This window comes from Anoplopoma fimbria, chromosome 10 (genome assembly GCF_027596085.1).
Source record: "Anoplopoma fimbria isolate UVic2021 breed Golden Eagle Sablefish chromosome 10, Afim_UVic_2022, whole genome shotgun sequence".
Taxonomy (NCBI): domain Eukaryota; kingdom Metazoa; phylum Chordata; class Actinopteri; order Perciformes; family Anoplopomatidae; genus Anoplopoma; species Anoplopoma fimbria.
In genome coordinates this window covers 17,579,026-17,600,413 of record NC_072458.1, presented here as the reverse complement: position 1 = coordinate 17,600,413, position 21,388 = coordinate 17,579,026, and positions in this window count along the sequence as shown.

Genomic DNA, 21,388 nt, shown 5'->3' with positions numbered 1-21,388 from the left:
TTAAGAACGCTGCAGCCCATTTCGGATCGTTCCGCGGGAGCAATAGCACTGTTCAATATTTAGGATTAGGCTTTGACAGCATGGAGGAGGAACCATTATCCCATTGTCGTGTGAGGCTGGAGCGAGCGGCTTGGATCTCTGTGATGTGCACTTTTAATGAGGCCCATTAAATCAAGTGGCAGTTCCTCACAAGGAAAAGTTGGTTGGTGTTTAATAGTTTCACCGCAAGCTTACATAAGCCCCCTTTTAATTCAGAGCTCGGGCGCTCTTTCTGGGCAGCGCCGGGAGAAGGCTCCCTTGCTCCGCCGAGAGGCACGCAACAGCAATTAGCCATTCCTCTGGAGTCTTAATTAGGGAGCCACGTCGACCTGAAGACGAGCGCGTGAGAGGACCACACGTCGGTCAACAGCCAAACAAAAATAGATGAAAAAAAAAATAGAGGCTCCAATTAATTACAGACTCCAAATGAGCATCCAAGTAGTAGCAGGCCTTGAGAGGCGAGAGGAGTATAGTCGGGTATCGCAGCTTAGACTCCACTGGAGTGATGAAGGGCTGCAAACAGTTTATAACCCTTCTTCTACCTCAGTCCCTACATGCAGATCTCACTTTGGAGATGTAGAAGAACGCTTATCCAGCAGATAGCAGCGCCTGAGGGCAAACTGATCCGAGTGATCTTAGATTGTATGCTATATGTTCCTTAATTAGCTCGTAACCGACTGTGAGGGGCTATTGTCTCCGCTAGCTTATCCTTCATTTGGTTAATTGGGATTCAATGCATGTTCTCCTTATTCCTGTCTTTGTGTGTGTGTGTGTACTAGGTTTTACCTGCTTTTGTTCCACCTATTTTCCTCAGTGTAAAGCAGGTACTGCTGCCGTGGCCATGGTGATAAGAAACAGCATCAGAGAGGATGACAAAAGACAATTGCCATGGTGACGGCGTACAATGTTTGGCATTCATGTGTCAACAGCGGAGATGTTACGGTGACGCGGCGGACGTGATGATTTCTGTAATGGCCGTTACGACGGCGGATGAAAAAATGACCGTTGTGACGACAAAAAAGCCTTAAGGTGCTGGTAGCGTCTGACGGTGATGAGTGTTATGACAGCGACGAGCATCACAGTGACGGCAAGCGAGGCCTCGGTGCCCACAGCGAGGGCTTTCGGTATCAGATTACGGCTGGCCTGCAGGCAGAAGACAGCAGCCTCTCGTTAACTTTAATGAGATAAAGACATGCCCTGCTCTTTGTCTGGGGAGCTCTCTTTTTATATTCAAGTGTGCGCGTGTGGAAATGTGTGTGTTTGTGTGTGTGTCTCTTGGAGGAATGCTGTTCCGCCACGACCCTAGTAACCTCGCAAACACAACACAAACAGAATGATGCCACGCAATAAGAGGAGAATGTCAAATCTGATCACCAGTCATTTGTATTCCCTTTGATATTCCTGTGTGTAGATTTCTGCATTATCCATGTTTGAGCTGTATACCGTTAATGTTTGGCGTATTTGCAAATGAGCAGTGCTCTTGCTTCTACAGACCTTGACAGCTGACATTATACCAATGTTGCTTTGCATCCGTGTGAGAAAAACGAAACGATGTGTGTGTCGAGTATATCTTTGCATGTATCTATTTGTGTGTTGGTGAGAGTGTGTGGCTGGGCGCCATGCCAGCCTCTAAGTGACAGCACCCCCTCTCGTTGGCGCATCTTTGTCTCAGAGACTAATGGCACAGAGAGAATCAATTACCGCCATAACGTTGGTGATATGCCAGAGCTGCTGGGCGGTGGAGGAGAGAATAAGCCATTCCCATGCATCCTCCGTTTTCACCCACTTCCCAATCTTCCTCCTCCTCCTCCTCCTCCCGTGTCGACCAATGGCCGGTTTAGAGACGATGACATGTCCCTTCGTTTCCAGTCATCAGACCTCTGTGGAGCACCGCAGGGAGATGGCACCCATTCCAGACACTCCCCAGAAGCCACAGTCGCACCCCGTCATCAGAGAGCCCAGGATCCCACCAGCGAGGCGGAGAAGGACACCCTGCGGCTTGAAAACATAGTTCCACTCCACCGCTCAGTGTGGCAACGTTTTACTAGCTGTAATTTAGCCTTGAGGCATTGTAGCTCAGGCTCTTATTTTCAGTGATTTAGAGTGAGTGAACAAGATGGCCGTCATATCTGCTGTGCAACCGCTGCTAACCGGCTCAGTGTTTTGGTAAAGGATAACGATGTCGTTGTCATGTCATTTGGGTTATCTCAGCTTAGCAATGGAGATAATATTTTTAACAGAAACATAGATTTTAACCATCATTAATGTGTATCTCACAAGCCCCCAACTTTATGGAAGTGCAATACAAAATAGTGATGGACTTTAAGCCTGTGCTTGACTTGGCTGCTTGAGATTCCGAGGCAGTACACTTAGCATGTCAAAACTCAAGGTCATGAAGGGTTGTAAAGACCATGAAACTCTGGATTTACCTCCATAAGAGACCTGGCAAGTAATACGTTTCACACATCTTGATAAAGCATCTGAACTGCTTGCAGAGTCATTCAAATGTTTTTTAATGGAATCTGCTTTTGTTATATTCTTTTTTCTTTTCTATCTGTTTTTGTTGAAGCTGGTACAGTCTATGTGTTGCTTTCAGCCCATGTCTCTGTGTCCTGTGGTCAGATCCATGAGTGGAGGGTAGACATGTGTTTAGATACTACCAATGGGAACCTCAAAGTTGAAAATTGTAATTTTACACATAGTGGCTTTAAAAAGATTCGTCTGGATCAAGTATATGATTATTTTATTTTTTATTTGGTGTCAGTTTCATATATATTTGTTCATACATAAGTTACTGTTTTTTTGTCAGTATGGCTCTTTTGTGCCTCCAGAGGGAGCTGTGTGAAATTAGATAAAAATCTACATGTTAACAGATATTTTTCAAAACACATATTATATTTATGGATTATTCTTGTTTTAGACATCATTTGGCATTGTTTATCAGGAGACTGGCATGGTGGAGATCTGATTAAATGTCACACAGTAACTCCTCACATCTATCAAAAGATACACATATGTCAATTTTAATACTCCTTTACGATACACTCTTAAAATCATGGTTGTTTTTTTAATTGATTGTATCTACTGTATACATTTTAATAAGAACAATATTTTTGAAAAGTTGTTTAATAGTGAAATCTATATCGTTATTTTGGAATTAAACTACCATTAGCTCCTATATTTTCCTTTAGCGTATTTAACATCTTTCAATTCAACAATTTTCGGTTGGCATTTTTCTGTTTTTAATGAAAAGTAACAATAAAATGAAATCCTTTTATACAGCATTTTCAACATCATATGACACTGTATCTTTCTACAGCATACATTTGTTAAATCTGATCAAATGTCACTGCGGAATCAGTTCTGTATAAATTATAGGTGAATTCTAACACTCGGCAAAACTCCATATCAATAATAAATAAAGACTTTCTGTTATTAATTATTTGTTGAAATTGTGTTCGCCTTGCCGTTATCAAGCAGGAAAACAGAAGGGTGCCTTAGATACACCTGATGTAAAACCACAAATATTTGAAGTAGAAAGTCTTCTCTCCACACTGAATCATTTAATATGGGATTTCTCAACAGCAAAACAGCATGAGGAGCCACATGAAAAGCTTGAGGCGGTAGTTTGAGTACATAAGCGGTCTCAACACGCTGACTGTCGAATTTAAAAGGCCACAGAGAGAGAACGAGTCCCTTTGTACGACCTGCTGTCTGAAGCCCAGCCACCAGAAACGAACATCGTTTCAGCCCTGATCTCGCACACTGAGTTTTTCAAATTATCCATCAAACGGGATCAGATTGTCTCACTCCTTTCACAGCTTCAAACAGACTGCTAGAAGAGAGAGGAGGAGGGTTAGACTGAGAGAAAGAGAGGTGGACGGAGGCATCTGACAAACTCATCTGCAACGTAGAGGAGCAGTAGAGCATCTGTGGTAGGAAAAGTAAAAGAGATGTCTTCTGCTGTTACAGTAAATAGCTTTTATATACTTGAGTAAAAAAAAACCAAAAAAAAAACAGTACTCTACCCTGGCTTTGAAAGCTGTCTCGTCTAGACGTGGTAAACGGGCTACATTTGAAGTGTTGCCAAATAAAAAATGAGCTGTTACTCAAAGGCCTCCTCACTGTCTTTATCTCCGCTCGGTCTCTCTTCCCTCTGAAGTTTCTACCATTCGTTGCTGATGGCACCTGTTTTCAGGAGGACAGGCAAAAAAGTAGTGACAGAAATACTCCTCCATAGGGGTGTTTTATCTATAAACTTCAGCGCATGGTTAGCTATATCATTAATACTACCGTTCTGAATGGCCTAGAAGGCATGCACTGTCAGAAGAAGTTCCATAATGATTTTTAATTGAATTTCTTATGAAATTTTAATAACATTTTAATGCAGCTTGGAGAAATGTAATTGCATTAGAGTTATTGTTGGTATTAGTATCATTTTGCTTCTCAAACAGAAGGAGGAAAGTCTTTTCTGGGCGTCAGTAGGCGGAGAGATCTGAGCCTTTATTTAGCAACGTCTCAGAGTTGGAAAACACTCCTAACTGGCCAAAAAAAACTTGGTCTGTTGACCTGTTGGCAATGGCAAGGAAATGATGTTCAGGCAGAGATGTTCTGTGAGAGGACGGATGTTTGGTAAGAACACCCAATTTCAGCAGTCATAAATCAAACTTTGATCACATTTATGCACCTCATATTGTGCACTACTAAAGGGTCTTCAGTGAGAACAAGGATATCACAACTTTTGTATTATATTTTATATTTAATTTATTTAAAATAATAGCTGGGATATCATTTTTGAGAGATACAGTATGTTCATATTGTTACAGTACATTTCCCAAGACTTGGTGCCATTACAGAAACAGCTTTATTTCCCTCACACGTAGGGATCATAAAAGAAATGTAGTTGTAGGCTCCTGCTGCCAGAGGTGTTATAGCCTTCTGGTCCTGTTGCATAGGGCGTCTTTGTAGAAGTCTACTTTTTAGACTTTAAATTGTCTTGACATTATAAATGTAGTTGTTTTAAAAATGAAATTGCCTCAAACTACCTGACTCATAGATACCTTGGCTCTAGGTTGTTCTTTCGCACAGCACCATCGACTGCTTTGTGGATCTCTGTGTGCACTGGGGACTTGGAGGTGTTAGGGGTGTGCAAAATTATGCTTATTACTGTTTCCGTAATCTCAACCTGGTCACCTAAAGATTACAGTCCCATTCAATGAAGCTGCACTGTCAATCGTGTATTAAAGTCCAGGATTACTTTTGTTTTTGACAAATCACAAACACATTTCTAATGATAGTCCACAGAAGTCCACATAGGGAGGACGTTTGGGTGGATGGAAACAAGGAATCTTACTAAGGGGGCTTCTGTTTGGGTCCCTTGTGAAACCCAAAACCTACTTTAACTTATTTTGATTTATGTCCGTAACAATCTTACTTATTTCAAGCCAAACCATGATGTTTTTACCAAACCTAAACAAATATTTGTTGTTGCAAGATTAAAAACCAAGACCCTAGATCAGGAGAAAATATGTTTCCCTCAAATTGAAATTGAGAGTTTAAAATGGTTGTCATGAACATAATTTTGTAGGAGAAAGGGTTGAGTATAAGCAGTGCAAACGTCATATAAAAGTTACTGAGACAAGGGCTCTCTATCATGTTAATCCACCCATGTTGATGTTTTTCACTTGTTCACAAAGTTTGGTGACGTTAAATTCAACCAGCAGCGTCATATTTCTCTATTACTGAAACTTAATATTTGCAGGTCCAACCACATTTTTTCCACCTCTATCAGTTAGTTTTTGCTATCTTATCGCATGTCATTGTCTGAGCTTGTGCACAGTCGGAACCACCAGATCCACAGAGGAAGAGCAGGAATGGTCTTCGAGCCTTCAGCCCACAGGGTGGAGAGCCTCGTGGCTGATTAGGAATGTGTTTGGCCAGAACTCGAGAGTCATCGTCTTGCTACTCAGGTCAGCTTACTGGCAGCCGCGTGGAAATGAGGCTGCATTATCAAGAACCCTTGGTATGGGCCAAATTTTTTGATGAGGTCGATGAACGATGGTTGAATCACATAGAATCGCTGTTTTTTTGTGGGCACGACTTCCTCTCTCCTGTCGGCGGTGACTGTCGGGACAGTATTTTAAGGACTGCGGTTTAAGATTCCGATAGTGTGAGATGGCTAAGTGTTCATCACTCGTTAGGCAGCTTCGCCTCACACACACACACACACACACACACACAATAAACACAGCGTACCAACATTCCCTTCCCGCATTCGTGTCTTCATGCAGCACATTCACATGCACACCACACACCATTCCAGCTGTAATGATGGGGAGTTCCCGCCCGTTCTCTGCCACTGTAGGGGATGTTAGTGGGACAGACGTGACAGTTCAGCGATGCGGAGAAGAATTCAGTCCTCTGGAGGAGGATCGTACAGCTGCAGGGATTGTGTTTGGAAACAATATGTATGACATGATAAAGCACTCCTTCTGTTTCCTCAGCCAGAATGGAAAGGTAAAGTTGTAACAGAGATTGATGCTTGGGAAGAGCAACAGTTGCTGCTCTGCTAAGTTGATCTTTTAAGTTCTTGTTGTTTCGAAGTGATTGCTTATTGCAGGAGTTGGTTGATAATCATATTAGCGTTTTTTTGGGTTTAGGCAATTAAACTACTTGGTTAGGTTTAGTTTTGAGGTTTATGTTTAAATAACTATGTTTTTTATATCCTTCTTGTTACATAGCCTAGGTAAAGTACTGATGTAACATAAAATAAGTCAATGTTGACTTTTTGTTTCACACTGGACATGAGGCAAAGTTTCCTGGGTGAAGGTCATATGTTTGTTTGACCCATCCATCCACTCCATCTATGCAGATTTGCTCCTCTTTATATAACTTCACCTGATACATTCCGTAAATCTGATTGATCTTAATATAATTTGGCCTATTTTTTCCTCCAAATTTACTGTAGTAGTTGACAGTTTACCAGGGTTGCTTCTAAATTTGATATAATAGATATTTTAGAATGGTTAATAGATAATAAAAAAATAAATATTTGGGTTTTGGTACATATTTGTCAAATCATTTCTTACATCCATCACTTTATATGATGAAAGAACTGGTTTATAGATTCATAATAGGCAAAAAAACAAGATATATGACCTCATGATTAAGAAGCCAACAATAGCCTGTAAACCAACAGCATCACAAGCTGCCCTCGGTTTACAGTGTGTGAATCTGTCTGTACATTATGCCCCCATTACCATTCATGAGCAGAGTAGAGGGAAGTTTGAGATATTGTGCTGCATGTGTACACAGAGTTCTTTCCCTCACAACTTTGTGTATGTGTTGTGTGTGTGTTCCTTCTTACCCGAGGGACATCATAGCAGTATCTCATTTCACATGAAAAGGCCCGGGCTCGCGGGAAAAAGTTTGTGCGGGAATGCTTTGCCTCCACAGTGCATCTACCACCCTCCCCTTTCAAAAAAAAAAAAAAATGAGAAAAAATAAAGAAGAATTTTTGATTACAGTAACAAGCCCATAAATTATGCAGGAGTTGTGGATGATGAGCTGATGAAAGACAGCCCCTTTTAACCTTTTTCCCGAAAGAGGAAGAATCGCCCTCCCTTTCTGTTTGGCCTCATGTGGTGAGGACGAGTCAGAGACGGGGGTCTAGACGTAGGGTGATACGTCCAGGGCAGGGGGGTCTATATTTTCAGTCCGCGAGTGGGAATACACAGTGAAACATGACGGCCTCGCTCCGCATCTGTTGCAATAATTCCTCCTTCTCGGCTCGGTTTCACTGGCGTCGGCGGAGAAAGAGGATTCAAATTGATTATGCTGCTGTCGCCATTTTTGTCAAGCAAAAATGTTTTGCTGCTGGTGCTGGTGTGTGTGTGTGAGTGTGTGTGTGTGTGTGTGTGTTGAGGGAAGGGAAGCTGGGGGAAAGCTGTTGATGTCGGCTTCGATCAGTGTGGCTGCTGGGAGCATCCTAGTTGGAAACGAGCGCGCCACTTTCAGAGTGGCTGACTGCTAATGTGTTCCTGTGTAACACAATACACACTCTCCAACCCCCACCTGCTATCTTCAATACAGCACGCTCATTGACACAAACATACCTGCAACATTACACATGCAGTCACACCAGGGTTGCATACAAAGGTGGTGCTAATGATTTTGAAAACACAGAATTTCACTACTTTAAAGGTTCTGTTAAAGAAGTATTTTGCTGTTGGAAATATGGCCTTTTCACAAAACTAGTATGTCTAGGCTGTAGAAAGGTGAAAATGTTGTTGACATTGGTGCTAAATCATCAGAGATATGTGTTACCTGTTTCTTAATGAAGATTTACGTCTTCAATAGAAACAAATGCGTTTTGGGTCTGAGAACTACAGTCAGCGTAGTCAGAAAGTATTGAACTAACACATTGTTGGCTTGTTTTTTGTTGGATTTGTTCAACTCTAAAGATATAACCTCATGAATGGTTTATTAGTTGTAACAAATGGCTTAATTAATGGTCGATAAATATATTTCTTATTTATAAATGAGTTATAATCTATTAATAAGAAACAACCGTTGTTTTGCCATGTTTTGAAAAAGTCCCTTTAAATCAATTTTTTTTTCACTTTGATCAGAATCCATGCACTATCATTTTACTATTATCAGCACATGTACAATATATTGTGTACAACATACAGTTTTTAATGTTGTAGTATGAATGAAATAGAATGTATGTATTTTTTTTAGTTTTTTTTTAATGACAACAATAGAACTGTGCTTTTAAATTAGCTTATTATACTCTTCACATTACTGAATATATTAGTTATGTTTCAGTTTACACACAAATAATATGAAGAAAGAATCACACATGTGCAACTACACATGCACCCGAGGATATTTGGAACCTTTCCAAATCCCATATCCTGCACAAAGAGCCATTGTAGTTAAATATGATAATGAGCTCAATATGCCCTCCTCAGGAATGTGTGAAAACGGGGCAGTTTCAGTGTAGAAATGCCCTCTTTCCCACAGTCTTAAAGAGCCAGCGGCCCCTCCGAAACATGACTGGCATACAAATGCCTTTGTGCCTCAGTACGGGGCCAACGTTTGGCGGGCGGGCGGTGCACGAGAGGGCACCCTGGCTGCCGCCCAAAATCCACAATGGCCATATGCAGAGGAGGTGGAGGAGCATCTCCCAAGTGCCTGTAGGTTAACTGGAGACCAGCAGGGACGTGAGCTCTGATTAGCGATCAGTGAGCGAGGAAGCAGGCGTTGGGCTCGGAAAAAAGCACTCAGCGGTACGAGCCAAGATAGTTATGGAGGAGGAGGTGCCAAGTTGGAAACACTACAGGTGGGAGGGGGAGGAGGGATGGCAGTCCGTGGGCAACTATCACATATATACAGTATATAAGGGTGTGAAAGTCCTCAGAACAAAGAGCCAGTTTGATCTTAGCGTTTTAATTATGAGAATGGAGAGCAAAGGCCATAAAAATAATAAAACCAGTAAGATTGGGAGCCATATTATAACAAAGAGAGCATTCTCAACCAATGTTGTGTATAATGAATTCAAACTTTTATTAAATGCTTCTAAAAGCTGCTTCTAAAAAACTTTAGGAGAACAATAGGGCTAAATACCTTATAAATACCTATATAGAAAACAGATTTTTAAAAGGACCATAGATTTTTGTAAGCTCGCCAACAAAAACAACAACAGGTTATATATCAGTACACTACCGCCCAGCCCAAGCTAGCAGAAATACAAAGTTAGCAACAAGCTGGTTAACATAGTGGAGTCAGATATCTTCATGAGGAGAACAAAAAAAAAAGAGAGAAGGACAATGACCTTACATTCATCAGCATTCCCGAAACATGGTACTCAATGAATGCTAACCATACTTCCTGTCTGCTGGATGTGTGAAGGCAATGGTTTGCTAACACAATAGCTATATACTTCACAAGAGCATAATATGCCAAATGTGCAATGTTTTTAGATTGAAAAAAATTATGAAAGCAGCTTTAAACTTTCACCAATTTATTCATAAGCCATATGGTGGCTGAAATGACGAATGTATAATCAAACATAAAAGCCACCCAGAGGAAAGCTAGCGTTCATTTAGGGTTGCGTGTCTCACCGTAGATGTCCAATTGTCCAATATTCACTTTCCTTTTAGCTCTGCTTTGGCTCCACCAACCCCTGAAAAAAAAAATCTGCGTCTAAATCTGCCTAATAATCCACTATGTTAGCTAGTCGCTAATGTGCTGTTTGGTGATGAGTAGATAGTGTACAGTGGGTTTATTGGAGCTATTTCACTGATATCAGTTGTGGGTTTGTTACTTCGATCATCACCTCTCACATCACACATGGTCATTTGATCTACTATTAGGTGACTAAAACCTATTTGTTAAGGTCAGGTAGAGATTGTGGTCAAAATTTTCTGTATATCAAGATTGACTGTTGGTAGGTAATAGGAACAAGCAACATTCTGCTTTTTTAACCCATTAATCCATCCCAACCAGAGGTTTTCCAGCTCTAGAACAATGTCCCACTATTTTTGCCTTTGTTCATGACAGACTAGTCATAATTCACACATTCACTAGGGTTCCTTATCATGCATTTGAAAAAACAACAAATGTTGTGTTTTTTCTTCTGTAGACAGTTTCTAATAAACATTAACATGTTGATAACTGCAAAGTAAATCATTTAAATGTGCTTCAGAAGAAGATAAGTAATTCAAATTCAGAGAAATTTAGTGAAAGGGGTCGGAGGTTCTCAGGCGGCAAATGATATCCCTTAAGTTATTTATTTTTCTTTTTTCAGCTCTTTTTAATAAAGAATTGTTAGCGTGTATTAGTTTTGCAATAATTCACAGAATATTAAATATACAATTATACAAAGCTTCCAGTGATTCAGAGTGCTTATTCTCTTCCCATCTGAGGATCGAGTGAATTGGAGTTGATGCTGAAGACAGCAGTTCTCAGCTCAGTGCAGGGTCTGGTTAAGATTTTTTTTTTTTACTCTGCCTCAGCCTCCAGGACCTCTGAGCTGTTAGCCCCTAATTGGTGGTCCTGACCCACTTGGATGACCCTTGGGAGGTCCTGACAGCTTGGGTCAGTCTCAACCCGGGTATCAGGACCTGTAACAGCTTCAGCTGGAGAGGAGAGGAGGAAACGTTGGAGGAAAGCACTTGTGATTGGAGTGGTTTACAGACCTGGAACTGTCCTTTGTGTGTTTTTTAAGAAAACTCTTTTCTTGAAAATGTTCTACCTTCAGTTTAGACTTTCCAGCCCTACCGGACCACCTACATGAAATTTAGGGGACTTGTGTGGATGCCCCCTTGATGCATTTGATTACTCAAAAGCGAGCACCCACTATCAAGTCCATGTGGACCAGGAGGAAGGTTTTAGTTCAGGATGGCTACACCTGATCAATTAAGTTAAATTCTTGTAAATGGTTGGACTTGTCTTATTTTGTAAAGTTGCACTAATAGCTTAATAAATGTGTCATGAAACGAGGAATGTCCTTAAATGTGGTGTGGCTTCATGTTGTTTAATACATGATATTTAAGCCCGTTCTGTATATTAATTATCAAAAACAAAACACACACACACACAGCAAGTGCTGCACACCTAAGTCTTTGTCTCTGTTATTGTCTCAGCCCAAAAGTCAAATTTATTGAATAAATTTAAGCTGTAATCATTTAAAAACATTAACATCATGTTTTATCTAATAAAATACTCTGCTTGTGTCTGGATTTGTTTGTGTTTAGCCTTTCAAAAAACACATTTGTAATGCGGTCAAAAGGCTCCTGCTTGCCCCACACACACACAAAGGGAGGCACTCACCTGTATTAACAGACATTCAAAGCTTCATTCAGAAACCTCAATAGAAGCTTTGAATGTAAAAAATGACAGTCGGTACAGACCTAGCTGCTCGATCCAAATGCGCTGAACTATGATAGCATTAACGGTGGTGAATACAAAAAACCCCACTGGCTTAAGTTTAGGAAAAACACCCTGGCTGGGCTTGAAATAAGTACATAAATTAATAGTTAGGTTAAAGAAAATATCATGATTGGGTTCATAATAAGTATGCCATAACTTAAAATAGTGCAATAACACTTTGGGACATGGACATCAAAAGCCATCAGTATATTTTCATTTTTGCTTGTTTTTTAAAGATGTTTCATATCAGTGCTATACTGCTTAACATGGTGTGGACTCAGTTTGTATCATTAGAATCTACATCAGCAGGAAAATGTGTCTAAACTTGGATCAGGTGAGTTTACCCCCCCCGTTACATCGCTGATCAAAACCCAAAACCTCCAAGGTTCAATTTTTAGGTAAAAAGAAAACGAATGCAGTTCAGCATGAGCACAACATCCACACAAACACAGACACATTTTAATGCATAAGTCCATGTCCCTTATTACGATACGTTTCTGCTCATCAGCATGGTGGAAAGCAAGTGTGTGTTTGTCTGTGTGTGTGTGTGTGTGTGTGTGTGTGTGTGTGTGTGTGTGTGTGTGTGTGTGTGTGTGTGTGTGTGTGTGTGTGTGTGTGTGTGTGTGTGTGTGTGTGTGTGTGTGTGTGTGTGTGTGTGATTTGAGACATCACTCTGGGATTCCAGTGGGCCACTGCGCGGTCAGTGTGTCGTTGTAAAAGTCCAATCAGCGTGGCGAAAAACAGCAGGACTCACAGCGGTGGATCTATCTTCAAGGCCAGACGGTACGGAATGATGAAAAACCTCGACTCTGAAAGAAATGTTCATCCTCATACGAAAATCCGGTCATTATCGACTCAACCTCCATGTCAGGGGAAACTTCCGAAGTTCATACAACCTCCACTGAACCTTGAGCAACTTAGCAACTGTACTTCCATCTTTCTCTCCGTCTCCCTAACCGGTGGTTTGGTTCTCAACTTCTGCAGGTGAATCTGTCTTTTTTTGACAACTTGTTTATATATTTAGCTATTAGAAGAGTGCAGTTAATTCAAAAATGGCCCTGTGTGATAGCAGCACCTGTAGTTGCTAGGAGATTTGAGTAAAAAAGCTGTCAAAGTCTTTATATTGTGACAGAATGAATGAACAAAATGAATGAATTTAGTGTGAAAGTTGTCTGACTCACAAGATGTAGAATGTGTGTATAAGTCTACCATTGGTCTGCCAATTTTCCTCAGCTTTCGTTATCTATTTTGCAAGGGCGTCGTCGCTGCATCCGGGGCAGAGCTGCTCAAGACAATTGAAATAGGTTCAAAGAAAGAAAGAAAAAAGGCTTTAACACTGGTGGCGTGACAAATCAATGGCACATAAATACAAAATGCTCTTCACCAACTGGATCCTATTGACCCAGGAACAAAGCTTTAGTGCAGAAATAAATAGGGGGGTCAACCAGACCTTTCTCCAGCACTGGCTGTGTGGAGAAAGGCATTGTGATGAAAAACAAGAAGAAATCAACTGAGGAACATTCTGAAAAACATTGTCATATTCATTCATTCATGTTGCTGCTGCTGTTTCCTGTATGCTAAGTGACATTTAGAAGTTGGATATTAATGAATAGGTATAAAACATCTAACAGAATTACTACTACATTTGGCTCATTAGGTTCTCTGAACGGCTGCTGGAGATCTCAGCCAAACAATCATCTGGGGTTTTCTTACAAAGTACCTTCAGTTCTTGCAGCTGTCAAACATTGGGTTTAGATTAGAGTTACTTTACTGCCCGTTGCGATTCATTCACACACTAAAGGGTGCCCTTTGTGTCCATATCAGATCCCCAGGGCCGTGACAAAACTGAAATGGGATAATAGTTTGACTTCATAACATGTGGGTTTTTGTTGCACAAATTGTTAAAAGCAAACCGATGGAATAAAACAATAAGGCCTGCTAAAATTGCTACCTTACAGTCGCCCATTTCCCCGTGCACCTTGGGCTTTGGGGAGTTGACTTCACACAAAAGGCTCACCTTTCTGTGATTTTGCCAAGTGTGTGTGGCAATCCTATCTTCAGACAATAATATAAATATTGGATCAATCTGCTAAACCAGAATTACAACCAGTGCTTTTAAATTTTAGCTTTCTGTGATATTTACACATGGCAACCACAGCATGGTTAAGGTTAGGACTGGTGACTCGTAGTTCTCTTGAATACCTATGTTGAATACACTTCCTGTAAGTCGCTTTGGATAAAAGCATCTGCTAAATGACTGTAATGTAATGTAATGTAATGTAGGACTATGGTAAAAGTACGGTAAGGGTTAGGAAACTAAAACACATCTAAGCGTTTCAGTGTTAAGGGTTAGTTTGAGTGTTCAGGTAATAAAATGGCAAACCTTAATTTGCTCGTCCCCTGATAGTCAGATGGCATTTGACACGCACAATTTAATACCTCTCTCTATATAAATGGATTACATGTTATATATAAAATCTTAAATTCTATATTACGTATTAATCAGAGTGCATATTTTTTTGTCGTGTATACAGCACATCAGTTTCATTTCCAGAGGTGTATCTGTTGCCGGTTTGCTTCAACATGAAAGTGGCAGACTGCACTGATTTTAAAGAGAGAGATAAGACGTGTCTTGATGTTCATGACAGCTGACAGCTCATATCCGGTATTTCAAACTTGTCTGTTTAAATGTAGAGTACAACATTTTGGAATGTGTTCTCTATTAAGAAAGTGACAGATAGTCCAGTAAACCCACGGATCTTCAGTGTCATTTCTGTTCGTGTCATGGTTCGGCTGTGACTCTCCCTCGTTTCCTCGTGTGTTTTCAGTTGTTAACCCGTTCCTTTTGTTTTCTTGTTTGGTCCTTTGTTGGTTTTCTCTCTTTGTCTGTGTGTGTTTGTGTGGGCGGGGCTTCATCTCACTCCTGCTGCCAATCCACCTGCACACCTGTGACCCGTCCACTCATCAACATCCTTCAGTATTTATACTCTGGCTCTACACTCCGGTCTTTGCCAGATTATTCAGTTTGACAACATAGTACTAATGCTACGGCCAGTTTCTCATCTCTGTCTGTTATATCCCTGTATTTTCTTGTGCCTCAGGTCCATTCTTCGCAGGCCTCGCCCAGCATGGTGCTAGTCTCCTTCCCAGTCGACAGTTTAGCTCTCTCTGCCTGCCCCGCACCACCACGATACCAGGACCAACTCTCACCACATATTTCTCCAATAAAGCTGCTTGTGAATTATTGCAAACCTCTGCTTTTGGGTACAAAATCCATTCTACACACAACAGTTTTTGTACGGATCAAACAAATGAGGTTAAACATTTTAATAATCAAGATGTAAAAGTACTTTTTTAAAATTTTATTTGACGTTGGACAGCAGCTTGCTTTTTCCCAGTTTCCGATTTGTATGCTAACCTAAGCTAGCCGTCTCCTGGCTCTAGCTTCACATATAGCATGCGGACATGAGACTTAATATCGATATTCTAATCTAATTCATGTCATAAAAAGTGTGGGGAAGTATTTCCTAAAATGCAGGACTATTCATTAAAGGCAGAATCATTAATATTTTCACCAAAAAAAAAAAATGGATACAGAGTTTTGTAGAAGTAAGCCTGCCCTATGCATTTTTTGGCAACGCAAAAAACGCAACCCTGAAAAAAAGTGAGAAATATATCGATGCGAAATGCAAGCTGGTCCAAGCTTGTTAGGGTGAGCACACTAATTGCGGTCATGGGGGGCAAACTGTCTAATAATCAAATTATTATACAGCTGCATTTTTTATATTATTTACTTTGAATTAAGTACCCTTACATTTGTTTCTGTTTGTATGAGGATATCTTGAAACTAAAGTTGTTCCACTAGATTCTTATTCAGATATTTTCTGACCAAAGGTACAAAATTATTCTTTTTGATAACTAATTTCCAATTTTTTCTTGATGTCTCCTATCAAGAAATGTAAACAAGACTCGTGTCATTTCTTATAAGTTGAACCACATTGTTTGTGGTGCTGTAATGTCACAACCATAACAACAAGTTCAGTGAGATCAGACAACGACCAGATACCACATTGATGGATCTGTGAATTGACTGTAAGGTCCTTCCTAGGAAAATATTTCATTTCCATGTTTTCTGCCTTTAAATATTAGAATTGTACATGTGTATAACGCTGGCTGTTTTTTAAATCTCTTGAGCAGTCATGTCATTTGACTGCACAAGCCCAACTTTATGAATCCTAACTGGGAAGACAGTAAATTGGTTTAGTGAAACTGATCTAATCTGTAGTGTCAAGTCATGCATAAAGAAGTGATGATCACTAAATCTGGCTTCTATGATCCTTCTTTGAGGATTACCACTTTAAGATCTTGGATGACCTCCGTGTAAGACCTTCCCTCTGCTCCATCCATCCCCTCCCTCCCTCCATCCTCAGGCAGGCAGCAGGGGCAGATGGGTGTCCACTCCGGCAGACCCCAGGGTGTGTTTGACACCCAGCTGGGAACTCAGGCTGAGCCCTCGGGCAGCTTCAGCATCGTCAGCGTTCTGCCAGGGGTTTGTAAGGAAGGAGGGGAACTTTTTCTGCCGATGAAACTTCCCCAGCGTCTGAAATAACCCTGTCACAAGAATTAGCCATTTCTCTCCCTTCAGTAATGGCTGCTGTGTGCTTTCTCCCCCACGGCCACCAGTCTGTCTGGAGGATGCTGCTGCTGATGTCACAGAGGTCATGTTGCAGATAATATCCAGAGATAACATTGTTTGAATGACTTCATGTGACGTGTGCACATATATATAAATATATATTAATGTGAAACGCATTTCATGCACATGCCTGTCCATCAGTTCTGATTAGTTCTGCTCTATTTGACTCTACTACCATTCAGATTCAATAGAGAATGAAACAATGAAAATATTGTCTATTGATAGGAGGAATAAAGAGTTCTAGAGAAAGGAGTGGAGGGAGCGTGCTTACAGAAACAACAGTATTTTCATTAGATTTCAGTTAACCATAGTTTTTTATGTGTTATAATAACATGGAATCGTCATCATGCGGTTTATCAGAATGAGGATATCAATAAGGGCTATAAAAGGGAATAAAAAGTCTGATATAAATACTCCTGTAATTCTAGTATTGAACTGAGTCCATTGGTTTAACATTAGACTGGCTTAATTTAAGTCCAAACAATTTACATAATTATATAAACATTTAGCAGTAAATTAATGAAGGAAGTTGTTTGATTGGAGGCTCGTTGAAAAATAAGCTCATTCAGGATGCCAGTAATTCTAAAATACTGGCTACACAAAAATATCAAAAAATATGTTGTACATGTGTCATTCTGGGAGTTATTACACTTTCCATCTTCCATATCCATTTTATGATTATTACCATAAATGCTTGGTCATGAATATCTACTTCTTACTTGCTTTAGTTCTCAATTATATTTTGTGACCCTTCACACATTTTCCGTGATTTTGTAAAATCAAGTTGAGATCTTGTCTCATGTTACTCCCGGTATTTTGTTTATTTCGTTAATAAAGACATTCATAGATGCTGTAAAATGTTTATATTCTGCTGTCCTGTGTGGCAATAAATTAAATACTTTCTGATACTTCTCATATAATGGGCTGCAATTTTAATTGAAATCTTTTCCATTCACATCTTAAGGAATTTTCCATTCCATCACTTTTAGTGTGTAATTTTGTCTCATTCACTCTTTGTCAGATAGGGTTTAATCCCATTTATTAATTATTTTCTTTTCAAAGGGCTTTCTTTTTTCCTCCTCCAAGGTCTTGGACTGTGTCATTGTCAGCATGTGCATTAACAGTTCCTCCGACCATTCCCTCGAGCCACTCCAAAGAGCAGGGATTAATATCAATTATGGACGGGTGGGAAAGTTCCCCACCATGTGCCAGATCCTTAATAGGGACATGTGTAAGTCATTACCTCAACACTTTGGGCTCCCAACACAGTTTAAGTATGTGTGTGTGAGAGAGAGAGTGAGAGAGATGATTGATGATAAAGAGGACCAGAGTAAAAGGGGGTAGTTGGGGGTTTCTTTCTAGTTCGATAAAGCTCAGAAAAAGCAGAGAAAGTGGGTTTAGATTCTCTGAGAGGCGTTTGTTTGACTTTGAAATGTGTTGAGAGGCTCTATGGTGACAAACCTTCTATCAGAACTTTAAAAAATCTCTTTCTCTGCATCCATCGCTTTCTCACACACCCACTTGCAAACACACACACCTTCGTCAGCAGCAGCAGTCGGCCTGGTTCCATCAGAGCTCAGTGTTGTTGAAGGCCTGAGCGCAGACAGCTCTGACAACAGCTCCTCGCTTCTCTTTTTCCCCTTCCCATTCCTCCGTCTAGCGTTTTTTGTGCATGGCAGATCACAGTGCTGCCGGCCTCTCCCCCTGCCTCGCAGGCGCAGCTGGAGAAAAAACACGGGCCGTCTGATGAATGGACGCCATAACGGGGGTCCGAGAGATATATGGCTTCGCCAATACTGGCCCAGGTCTCATTAAAATATGGAAGAACTGCCAGTCACTGTCGCCTGGTGTTGAATGTAAAATGCACAGTGATATATTGTGTTATGGATATTGACATTTTGAATGCCTTTACTTATCTTTTCACTCATGTCCTCCTTGATGTATTTGGAGGCCTGTCTGGAGCTGACACACCTGTAGGATTTTCCCTCGACTAGTAGACTTTTAGAGCCCCACAGTGACTAAATTATGCTTTACAGTAAATGCTTATACCATTCCTCTTGAAAAGACAAAGATTATGGACAAACACTGATTCCTCATATTGGATACCTGGATCTGTCAAATCCAACATAATTGCCAACATTGAGACCTTAAAAGTAGGGAAGATTTAGAAACCAAGTGTCTTCTTACCTAGAGAAAATGTTGTTTCAGGGACTTTGTTTCCTGCATTCCGGTGACTATTAAAGAATGAAACTACAATATAATAACTGTACTGTCACAGCATGTTAATGTGAAATTAGGAATTTAGGAAAAAGTAATCTCTCTTTGTTGTGAACGTGGCATAATATTCATCAGTTTTCAGTCATTGATTTATTTCTTTGACTCATATATGAAGCCACTTTAAGAGTCTGTGCACGGCACTGCCCTCAGTGTCCACCTACGAATGCTTATTGTAGTTAAAAGTGCAATGCTTTGCAGCCTGTAGCATCATCCTTAAGGGAGCATAGCTCTCATTAATCAACAGCAACGCGGCAGATTTTACAAAATGCATGCCCCTTTCATTTAAAACTTATTTCCAGAACGTCTGACATTTGCTGAGTATATCTTTCTTCTATACTCTCCATTTCTTACTCAATGAGGAGGATGAGTTGCAAGCAGCTCTCTTCCGCTTCACGTGCATGACTGGAAACAACATACGCTGTAGCAGTTTTGTGTCGGGGTGGAAACAGTAGACTTTTAGAGTCATAAGAGCTATATAGTTCTCATCCAACCTGTACTTCTTTGCAGCGTCTCAGCTAATAGTCGTAACGCTAAATTAAGCTAAACACTCCTTGACTCCTTACTAAACCCACAGAGATTTGAATATAGTAAGTGAATAAAAGTATTTCCAAAAATGTATAAAGAACCATTCCTTTGAAAAAAAGTAAAAGACCCAAGTCTTTTAGTTCACTTGAGGCTAAATACCATGTTAGCATATATAACAGCTCATCTGAATCTGCAGTTATGCCAACCTATGGGAATTTATGAAAAGGTTCATTGTGTTTTTACAGGAAAACCTTGCCAAGTGCAACTTTAAGACAGAGTATTCCTTATCCTCCATTTCTCCTCAATAGCCCCCTATTGCAGTCTCTCTCCACAGAAAATCACAGTGCTCTGGACGGATGACCTCGCTCGCAGCAAGCCCTGTGGAGCGACCTTAGCCAGCCAGCCAGCCAGCCAGGCTCCAAGTTACTCACAGCGCTCTCTGCTGATTATAGTGGGTGGATAGGAAAGCATCGGAGGTGCTGAGTCTCAGACATGAAGAGCCAGAACACTGGTGCTGCTGCTCTGTGGAGCCCAGACAATGCGTTTTTACAAGAGGGATGGATCTGCAGGCCGCATAGAAGCCAATAAATCCACACCGCAGTGGAAGGCAAGACAACGCAGCACCATTGTGTTGGTGTTGCTCTTTGTTTTATGTTCTGCATGCGTATATGTGTCTGTGCTCACATGTCTGCATGTTAGTGCGCGTTTAAGTGTCTTCACCTCAAAGGAGTGGCCCTCGTCACACAGCTACTATTGTTGCGAGCCTCTCTCCGCCTTCCCTCACAGTGCCTCGCTGGTGCAGGAGAAGAAGAAGGGAAGTGGGAGGGAGTGCATTGTTGAGTCGGACTGGCAGGGAAGGGGAGGGGGTGAGGAGGAGTAAGAGGAGGGGAGGAGGTGATGTGAGCCTGGGCAGACTCCTCGGAGCCGGACGAGGAGCTCCGATTATAGTGGCGGGGGACCGCAGCGAGACGTCGCCCAGCAACCCCAGCAGCTCTGCCCGTAAATCATGTCACCAGGGCTCCTCGGTGGCGCCCCGAGCCTCCCATCCAGTCTGTCAGCATCCCGGCTAGGGGGACTGAGACCAGGGGGCCATCCGGGCCCGATGGTTAGAAGGACCAGAGCTGGGGACGAGGACATTTGGGTCAGAGTGCCCTAAAGATGCACCTCACCAGCCCTCAAAAATAGAATATCTCGCTCCGAATTCCATCCTTTGTGAATTTGATGTTTCCTAGGAGTGGGAGTATTTCCTCACCCTTGGCCTTTTTGAAACCTGAAACAGAGCTTCTTCTGTTACAGCTCATAGCTACAGCAGTGTGTTTCTGTTTCTCCAGTAATGTGCACAATAGCAGGTATACTATGAAAGAGTGCTATAGACTCAGAATAAGTAACATATTAGTGTGACATTAGGAAAATGCCCAAAATGAAAAAAATCCCCTGACCATTCTTGAACAAAAAAACAACAATTGATGAAATTCAAACATTCATTTTTAAATGGCATCATATCCTGCAATCATGAGTGAAAATGATGTTTGTAACGAACAAAACTCTCCCAAAGGTTGATCGGCCGTTCACTTCTAATGAAAGCTTACTGGCCCAAACACATTAGTGCTTTGAAATGGTTACGTACCCTTCCATAATCCTACACTCTCAAGTTTTTTCTCTACTGCATAATCGTCTTTGGCAAGCTTTGAAAGAAGTTCCCTATAGGAGCATGTTCTCCATACATTTATTACTGAGCTTTAAAGAGCGATTTAGGATTGATGGAAATGCTCCAAACGTCTTTAAGTTCTTCTCACTGGCTTTGATTGTACAATACAATTACAAAACATATTCTTAGATCACTATGGTTAATATTGAGCGTCAAAATTAATAACAATTTTGGTTCTCTGTGTACTTGAAGATACACTGAGGTTG